The sequence below is a fragment of the Physella acuta genome, unplaced genomic scaffold (assembly GCF_028476545.2).
Source record: "Physella acuta isolate Inbredline_101_S28 unplaced genomic scaffold, ASM2847654v3 ptg000445l, whole genome shotgun sequence".
Taxonomy (NCBI): domain Eukaryota; kingdom Metazoa; phylum Mollusca; class Gastropoda; family Physidae; genus Physella; species Physella acuta.
Genome location: NW_026731964.1, coordinates 403,453 through 414,496, shown reverse-complemented (window position 1 = coordinate 414,496; position 11,044 = coordinate 403,453).

Here is an 11,044-nt window from a genome sequence, read left to right as displayed (position 1 = left end):
CATATGGTACTTGGATGTGAGAGGGCCATATGGTACTTGGATGTGAGAGGGCCATATGGTACTTGGTATTGATATAGTGTGCTAATTGCTTGTGTAAAAATGGAATATGTGTGTTAGGCTAGAGCGATGGGTGGTCCGTGTGTGGTAGCTATTTGCATGTGAGGGGTGTGGCTGTGTGTGGCATTTTTGTATGGGAAAGAGGAGTAATGTGTGAGGTACCCAAATGCGTGTGAGGGAAGGCCCGTGTGTGGTACCCATAATTATGTAAGGTGTGAGTGCCTGTGGTACTTGAGTGTGTGAAAAGCAATTTGTATGGTTGTGTGTGTATGGATGTCAGAATTCTGAGTGTAACATCTAGGAGTGTGTGGCTGGATGTGGCGTGGTGTGATGTGGTATGTCTATGTGAAGTATCTGCGTGTGGCGTGGTATGGTGTGGTGTGGCATGTCTATGTGAAGTATCTGCGTGTGGCAAGAAGCTGTACACCCACACCACATGACGCACGCTGACAAGTCTGCTTACGCCGCTGTTCAATTAACGACTCACGAGCGCTCACGTTGAGAAAAAAAAACACGTTTAAAAAATCAAAAGTATAACGTGAATAAATATTTAAAGAGTGAGTAGAGATGCATTTTTGTGAACATTGAGCAATACGCGAGTTAGACTGATGACGTCATTAGGTAAAAAAAAAACAACTTAGGATTAGAACCCAACTTAAGGAGCAAAAAATAACATTCTGAATCAAAGGTTGAAAATTGGCCCAATTAACATCTAGTTCAATCATTTGTTTTTTGTGATTTGTTTTTTTATGTCAATGTTATTTTATTGTTCGTATAGTCAATGATATAGGTTTTATTCATTGATTTAATGGTATATCATGGTTAATTAATTCAATCATATAAAATATGTTCATAAAGTGATTGTTATAGTGTGTGTTTATAAAATTAATGTTTCACTATTAAAGATTTTGTAGATATTTGGTAGAATTATTAAAGCTAATAAATTACATTTATAAGAGTAGAGCCAATAGTTTACGTTTTGCTTATCAAGTCGGTGTAATATAATTCGATAATAAATTCCATCTTGTATGACTAAGTCTGCTATACAGACGCAGAGGCGTATCCAGGTTTTCGTTGTAGGGGGAGCGAAATGAGCAAAAAAGGGCGCCGAATTTTTAACACATTCTATATACGTGTATTATATATATACTAGGCATGCTGCCCAGCTTCGCTTAGGCTTTCGAAAACATTGAGAATTTGAATGTTTAAATAATTCGCCCGAAGGTCGGTCTACGACCTCAAGAGTTATGAAGAGGTTCCTCCGTGGACATTTTTATTCGATTTATAGCTCATATAAGGTACCGGTCAGTCGAGGTCAGTTTTGACCCCCTCATCGTAGACTTTTCGGCCAACCGGCCCCCGTGTTCTGTCGCACCAAGGCAAGATCATGCCAAATTTGAAGCGCCTGCGGCTCCGGGAAGTGCCCTATCGGACACCCGACAATCTAGATCTAGATTCCTAAAAGAATTTTTTTTTAAAGTTTAGCCCGAGCATAATAAAAAAGAATACATTAACCAAGTTGACTTGCTGTGTCTCGAACCCGCACCACCTGCGTGGTTTAATGTACACTAACATCTCCGCTATTTAGGCACCTTATAAAATACGGAGAATGAAACACATATTTTAAAATCTTAACTTACGCGAATATGCCTATTCTTTCAAATTAATTTTTTATCCCAAATTAGCCAGTTCATAACAAAGATTTTGTATAAAATAAATAAGTCTTGAAATAGTTTAGTCCTAATATAGAAATTTATTTTTGGAATTGATTTTAGAGAAGTTAGAGTCTAAATCTAGATCTTAGCGTCTACGTCTAGATCTAGTTATTGCGTAGATTTAGATTTAGTCTAGATCTAGAATCTCTAGATCTAGAATCCAAATACATAAAATAAATTTTATGAGTTTAGGCCGAAAAATTGTATTGTATACATTTCATAGTGTACGTAGATCTAAATCAAATTTGAATGAAATAGTTCAGGGGTCGGCAACCTGCGGCTCGCGAGCCGCATGCGGCTCTTTTGATGTTAAGTGGCGGCTCTCGAGTTCCATGCACACATATTAGAAATTATTGTATTTTTTTTCAAAAACCATAACAAATTAAATACTGTAAAGAAACACAACTTTAAACATAATAAAAACACTAATCAGCGAAAAATGAGAATAGGTGGGAATAGATAGAGAGTATTCGGACAGCTGACAGCCGCTTGGGCACCAAGCCCAGCCCCTCAGCAGTGCAATGCTTGCCACTTCCCAAGTGCCGACTTTTTCGAATATCGTTAAATGGAGAATGTTATTTTATACAGAATGCATTTCCCTATCTGTTATTAATCATCAATTTGACTTGAGTGACGTAGTTTTTTTAGTTATTAGCTTCCTTTTTTTGAGCCGGGTACGTGACGGTGGGGTACGAGTTTACCCAGCGTTCAGTGTGGTGGAAGATCAGCTAGGTGAGAACCAAAGGACAAAAGTGACTGATACAGTAATCAAACCGATATCCAAGCCAGGTAGTCGGAGTTTGTCGTGTTGACGCCTACCTGGCTAATGGGTGATGTGAGTAAAGAACAAAAAAAAAGTTAAGAGCCCCTAAAGTGGATTGGGATAGTCCTATAGTTTTATTATTTGATAATTAAGTGTATCATAGCAGAGCTAGCTACAATAATTTAATTTTTAATGTTATGTGCGAAACATATGTATGTTTTTATATGAATACATATTATTTCATATTTAAAGCTATTTATTTTAAATTAAAAAAAAATTACTAATTTACTTAATCCTAATGTTAGTGGCTCTTTAAAAACTGGAAAATGTTGTAAATTGTAAATTTTGGCTCTTCCGTCTCAAAAGGTTGCCGACCCCTGAAATAGTTCATTTCTTTTCATTCTAAACACGGCAGATGACGTCATTAGTTAATGTATAAGCAATAGTGACGTCACAGTTTTATGCGTTCTTTTTCACACATATTAATGCTTTTCCGGTTGCATAAATATAAATGTTTCTCTACATTCGAATACGCCTTTAATTTTTATTTTTCTTCTTTAACTAAAATTGTGGTTATACATTTAAAACATCTAACATATTATTTTCAACAAAAGTCCGTAAAAAGTTCTTCATATATCGCTGCCGATTCTGACGTGATGTCCGGCGAAAATATTTTGCGGACAGACAGAGAGAGAGAGAGAGAGAGAGAGAGAGAGAGATGTGCGAACGTGGGGATTTATATATTAGGATATATATATATATATATATATATATATATATATAATTACTAGCTGTATGTCATTACTTCGCTATGTTGTAAAATAAATTGTTATTAGCACTCGAAGAAATAAGAAAAAACACACAATTTAGGCCTACAAAACAAAAAATGTATCAATGTAAACAATATATATATATATATATATATATATATATATATATATATATATATATATATATATATATATATATATATATACACTACAACCAAAAACAATAAACGCAACACAAAAACAAATTTTACATAATAATTCCTGGGACATTAATTAAGAAGACTAGCGAAAAAGGGGAAATAATCACGCTTTTAATATAAATTTGTATATATCTACATATTTACTTATAAATGTCAAAACATATCAATAATTACTTTCGAATGTAATATAGTTGTTTAACAGTATTAGTGTTTTCAATTTTCTTTTGTCTACAATCAGAATTAAATATATCGTCATCATAAATGCTAAAGTATTACAGCATAGTAAAAGTTGTTTTTAAATCAGAGTTGGTATAAAAACACGCTATAAATAAAATAGAAAAATATCCAGAATAATAGTTTACATTTAACAAAAACATCTCTCATTTAGATCAGATCATACATCTTTTAATTAACTACTGCTTCTTTGTGTTCTTTAAAGATCATTTTTTAACATAGTGATCAACTTTATTCACCACTGTCCGGTCACTTTAGGTCAATTATCCAACCCAGTGTATACCTAGGTGTGACATTAATGTCGCTCTACACAATCGTGGTGGTAAGGTGTGTGTGGTGAACAGAGTGAACATAGCGTCAGTTTTTAGTTGACTGTTCTAAACATACATATACAATTACACATATAATTGATACTGATTCAGAAATAGATTTAAATAAGTAGCAGTGATATTATGACACTACTTTTTTACAGAGGGGTCTATGGGGGGAGGGGGGGGGGGGTTGTAACTGTTTCATATAATTTGTAATCGTAATCACTATCGCCCAAACTGTCACAAAACTACTACTTCATCGTGATAGACGTTGTTGACCTTGTCAAAATGTCCCCACCACAACGCAGTTTACCCATAAGTAAATTTAAATAGATGTGCCACATCAGTTGTATATGTGTCTGTATTGTAATTTAAAAAAAATAATAATTACAGGATTAAAACTATATATATAAAGTAATTATGTGTGAAGATTTATGTATAATATTTTATAGATCAATTATTCTTAAGCAAGTACATTATACAGTTGCCTTAAACGTAACACCCCTCTTGCCAAGTGGTACTACCCGTAGAGGTTTTTTAAAATTGCAATGCATCGTAATGGTTATTTTTAGAATGACAAACTTGATACAGCTGTTAATAAGTGTTGTAAGCGTAGACGCTACTAGAATAGTACAATTCTGCTTAATTGCTGCATGAAAAGAAATCTTTTGATTTACATAGATGTGCCGACCAAAAATATTTTTTTAACAAAAATCATTTTTTAAAACTTTGAGAAAAAAGTTTCCAAAAAGGCGCCACTTTGCTGAAAATGGCCAGAGGGGGAGCGGCCGCTCCCCCTGCTCCCCCCCTGGGTACGCTACTGTACAGACGATTTCCATAAAATTAAAGTACAGCCAAACCCTTCTACTACTTTATAGATACATATGTTTGCAACATACTGTGAGCATTTGAAGTATTTCTGACAGGTGCATTTTGAGTTAAATTTATTCCCCCGAGATCTATACCGTAAAATTGACATAACTGGGAAAACGAAAAATTAAGCTTTATTGTCATATAAGACTATGTATTAGCTATATAATGAATAATCTTGACAAATAATTACTTTTCCGATAATATTATTGGGGAAAACAGCAATTTACCCAATTTACAAAAAAAAAAAAAAAAAAAAAAAAAAGAAATCGTTGCCAATCTTCACTAGATATCAAAATAAAAAAAAAACCAAAATAAACTAAAATGATTTCAGAGGAAAGAAAATTGAAAATTTTCAAGAAAGTTGACTAAGGGTCCGTCCTTAAAGCATTTATTAACGAGGTCTAATTTAATTATTTTTTTCAGCGCTAATGATAGCAGCAGTTATCGCCCCTGTCTATACAAGTGAGATTTTGTCTTGAGCCAGGAAGCGATAGCTGCAAGAAGAACTTAAAGTTACTTCCCCTACTTCAGGGGAAATAATTATTGATTATACATGACTACAGCAAAGTCATCCGAATATCAAATAAAATACTTAAAAAAAACTTTTTAAAAAACCACGTTTTTCTTGTGGACTAAAAAGTAGAAAATAAATTTTCATACATTTGATGACAAAAAACGTGGGTACGTTCACCATCAAATTTCCCGACCCATCTGCCCGACCCACGTTTTTTGTCATCAAATGTATGAAAATTTATTTTCTACTTTTTAGTCCACAAGAAAAACGTGGTTTTTTAAAAAGTTTTTTTTTAAGTATTTTATTTTCTCCTTTTTAGTCGGTTGCTACACATGAAAAACGTGGTTTTTAAAAAAAAGTTTTTTATATAGTTTATTTTCTACTTTATCCAATTGTATGACTTGACTAAGTGTTTATAAATACACGGACTAAAAATCTTGAGCGACCAGGATTCGAACCTGGGTTGTCGCGGCCACAACGCGAAGTACTAACCACTATACGATCACGGCCAGCGCGCTCACATCGATTGGGGCCGAAGTAACTGTGTCAATAGGACTGCAGTCTTGTCGGTATCTTTAGAAATCATGTCCTCAATTTTATGGTCCTTGGGGCGTAATTAAATTAAGCTAATTACGGTCACTAATTGCTAGTTTTTATGATTGCATCTGAAATTGTTAGGCGAAAGTAGCATGCATGCCAAATTTCAGGTCTCTAGAGCAATCAGAAGTGGGCTAATTTTCGATGTCAATTTTAACAACAAACATCCAAACAAACAAACAAACGCGAAGCTGAGTTAAGAAAAACGTTTTAAAAAGGAGAACGGACACGATAACACATTGTTAACGGTGACACGGTTGGTACGCTGGGCATGCTAAAATACACATAAACACGTTTTTCCTTAACTCAGCTTCGCGTTTATTTGTTTGTTTATGGGAGATTTGATCACGTGATTCGTGAGTAGATCTCCACGCCAGCAACGTAAATTACACCCTTTCTCTGTTTAAAGCGTATCGGTCGCTCAAGATTTTTTTAGTCCGTGTATTTAAAAACACTTAGTCAAGTCATACTTAATCAAGTGATTAGATAAAGTAGAAAATAAACTATATAAAAAACTTTTTAAAAACCACGTTTTTCATGTGTAGCAACGGACTAAAAAGGAGAAAATAAAATACTTAAAAAAAAAACTTTTTAAAAAACCACGTTTTTCTTGTGGACTAAAAAGTAGAAAATAACTATTTACATACATTTGATGACAAAAAACGTGGGTCGGGCAGATGGGTCGGGAAATTTGATGGTGAACGTACCCACGTTTTTTGTCATCAAATGTATGTAAATAGTTATTTTCTACTTTTTAGTCCACAAGAAAAACGTGGTTTTTTAAAAAGTTTTTTTTTTAAGTATTTTATTAGTCCGTTGCTACACATAAAAAACGTGGTTTTTTAAAAAGTTTTTTTTAAGTATTTTATTTTCTCCTTTTTAGTCCGTTGCTACACATGAAAAACGTGGTTTTTAAAAAAGTGTTTATAAATACACGGACTAAAAATCTTGAGCGACCAGGATTCGAACCTGGGTTGTCGCGGCCACAACGCGAAGTACTAACCACTATACGATCACGGCCAGCGCGCTCACATCAATTGGGGCCGAAGTAACTGTGCCAATAGGCCTCCAGTCTTGTCGGTATCTTTAGAAATCATGTCCTCAATTTTATGGTCCTTGGGGCGTAATTAAATTAAGCTAATTACGGTCACTAATTGCTAGTTTTTATGATTGCATCTGAAATTGTTAGGCGAAAGTAGCATGCATGCCAAATTTCAGGTCTCTAGAGCAATCAGAAGTGGGCTAATTTTCGATGTCAATTTTAACAACAAACATCCAAACAACCAAACAAACGCGAAGCTGAGTTAAGAAAAACGTTTTAATAAAAAAGGTGTGTTGATTAACTACACATGTGTGAAGAAAATTAAGATACAAATAGCTCTTTATGTTTGTAATTAGACGTTTGGTCAATTAATTAGTCGTGCAATTTTTTCACAGCTTTTTAATAATAAATTAATAAGAGGTAGAAACAAATGTGTATTTGGAATAAACCCAACAGGTAAGTTTTGCGCCCGATTCTAGAGCCCGATTAAGTTACATTTTGGCGAGATTTAGTTCAATCATTCTGTCGAACCAACAAAAAACCCAGCAGATGTTGAGACCACTTCGATCCGGCGAACTTACAGATTATCCCCCCTGTCTATTCTTCTCTCCCCTGTCTCACCTTTCCGCTTTAGCTGAGGGTTTTTATTGGCCCAGATGCCGCGAGCTCTTCACAAACAGAGGGCAAGTTACAACCACATGGCAGAAAACACCGCATAAAAAGGTCAAAGGTCGGGAAAGTCCAGGTTTTTTAGGAACCACAATAACAGCGAATCATGAATTAAATTAAGTAAACAAACAAAAACAAGGGGTTACCTCCCATTAACTCTAAGACAAAATGGCGCGACTTCTAGACAGCTTATTTGACGTGATTGATAATTACATTTTGCAGGCACAATTATAAATATTTAGCCATTGTTAGATAATGTATTGTAGGTTTTTTTGTTTATAAAAAAATGTAAAGGGGAATATTTTGTTAACAGAGTGTAAAATAACATAGCGGGCGGTATCTTAAATAGAGAAAAATATAATCATCAATGCCTTGTTGAAAATAGATATACAGATTGTATTATTTAAGTATAAAAATCTGTCAAATTAATTTATTTTACTTCATTGTTAGATAGCCAACAGTGTGGGTCGATGGTCACTAATGCTTATACATTTTTGATGTAAATTACTATTATTGTTTAAATCTTTAACACATAATTTAGTTATTATATCTACTTGTACAGACGAAGAATGCACGTTTAAAACTACGTGTTTGTGCGTGTAGAATGTTTTTGTGGCTCCATTTGATCAGCACCAGAAACGTCTTGGCAAATCGAAAGTGCAATCGTGACGTCATGCGTCTCTGCATTGACAAATCTGGAATTCTACAAGAAAGGTCACAGAACCCGCAGTACAAGATGTGACGTACTCACTGCCAGCAGATGTGAGTTGTGTTTGAACACAACACGTTCAGATATCTGTTTGCTGTGTTTAAACACAGTCTGGAAGAGTTGTTGTATCTCACAGAATGTACGACCTAGTTTTAATTCGCTAGAAGGTTCATATGCAGATAAACAAACCAGAAAAAAAAAAAAACCCAAAAAAACAACTCACTCATTTTTTTCTTTTTTCAAAACATAAACTAAGTAATGCCGATTTAACTTTAACTGTGTTTGTTATTTTAGTTCAGACTGGTTTGGTCAGTTTATACATTCATAGAATGTTCTAGGTTTAACACAATCCACTCAATATTTAGCACAATGAATTTACCATGCGTTCAACACAATCTCACTTAAAACAACCTATACTAGGTTTACTTCACTAAAAAAGCCGTTATAGCATTAATTGTTGATGAGTTGACAATATGTAGAAGGGGAAATAACCGACAAAATGCTACACTTTTTCCGACCGTGTCAGAGTTCTTGTTCCTGACAAATGTCTAAATGACAGGAGATCGAACACAGAAGGTCAAAGTGCGAACAACTGAATTGAACAATCCCTGCTTGTCAGAATACACCTAGTTTTCGGGTTCAAATCCCGTCTACAGACTAAAATCAAACCTGATGTGTATATAATCGTTGCCATGGTGATGTGCAAGATGTGAAATCGAAGCGAGGTCGGGGGATGTTTACTACAGGAGGAAAATCTGGCCGTGATAGGATGAGCCTAATCCTTACCAATCCGCCATACATATGGGTAAACATGAGTCACGTGATGGAGGGCCGTAATGCTGAACCTGGTTTTTTTGTTTTTACCTGACGGCCTTGACCTTCAAGCACGCGCGTCTCACCGTCCGAGGGCGGGAGAACGTTTGTAAACAGGAGGTAAATATGGCGGGGTATGTGGGCCGTGGTTTGGGGATGTGCTGAATCAGGCGGGTTTTTATGTTGGACGGGTGGAGTATGTCGGACCAGGTGTTGTATGGTGGACACATTGATGTATGTCGGACCAGATGTTGTATGTCGGACCGGGTGTTGTATGGTTGACACATTGTTGTATGTCGGACCAGATGTTGTATGTCGGACCGGGTGTTGTATGGTGGACACATTGATGTATGTCGGACCAGATGTTGTATGTCGGACCGGGTGTTGTATGGTTGACACATTGTTGTATGTCGGACCAGATGTTGTATGTCGGACCAGATGTTGTATGATGGACTAGATGTTGTATGTCGGCCCAAATGTTGTATGGTGGACAAAATGTTGTATGGTGGTCGCATTGTTGTATGTCGGACCAGATGATGTATGTCGGACCAGATGTTGTATGGTGGACTAGATGTTGTATGTCGGCCCAAATGTTGTATGGTGGACAAAATGTTGTATGGTGGCCGCATTGTTGTATGTCGGACCAGATGATGTATGTCGGACCAGATGTTGTATGGTGGACTAGATGTTGTATGTCGGCCCAAATGTTGTATGGTGGACAAAATGTTGTATGGTGGTCGCATTGTTGTATGTCGGACCAGATGATGTATGTCGGACCAGATGTTGTATGGTGGACTAGATGTTGTATGTCGGCCCAAATGTTGTATGGTGGACAAAATGTTGTATGGTGGTCGCATTGTTGTATGTCGGACCAGATGATGTATGTCGGACCAGATGTTGTATGGTGGACTAGATGTTGTATGTCGGCCCAAATGTTGTATGGTGGACAAAATGTTGTATGGTGGTCGCATTGTTGTATGTCGGACCAGATGTTGTATGGTGGACCAGATGTTGTATGTCGGACCAGATGTTGTATGTCGGAACAGATATTGTATGTTGGACCATATGTTGTATGTCGGACTAGGTGTTGTACGTTTGACCAGATATATAATGGATCAGATGTATGTTCGACCAAATGTATACCGGACCAAATTCATATAGGGCAAGTTTTTGAATTTCTTGTATACGCTACATTATGATGTAAAATTTTATACTCAAATTTCTTACTGAACTATTCAAATGTCAAATGTATGGTTAATGTCAATAAACACAAACTGATTCCTTTATCACAAGTATCAATTCATTCAGGTTTTACATAATATATTCAGATGTCACGATAGAGACACAAGTGTATATTATCAACAGATGTCATCTTATAATACAGATGCCATATAAAACAAATATTTTACGTAACAAATAAATGTTACATAAAACAAACAAATGGCACATCACACTTAGATATCTCCTAACATCCATATGATGCAACTTATATGTCACCTTACTCCCAAAGGCCACTTAGATGTCACTTTACACCCAAATGTCACAAATATGTCACCTTAAACCCTAATGTCACCTAGATGTCACCTTACACCCAAATGTCACCTTACACCCAAATGTTACCTTACACCCAAATGTCACCTTACACCCAAATGTCAAATTACACCATAATTTCACAAAAATGTCACCTTAAACCCAAATATCACATAGATGTCACATTACAACCGAATGAAGCCTTAATGTCACCTTACACCCAAATGACACCTAGATCTCTTCTTAA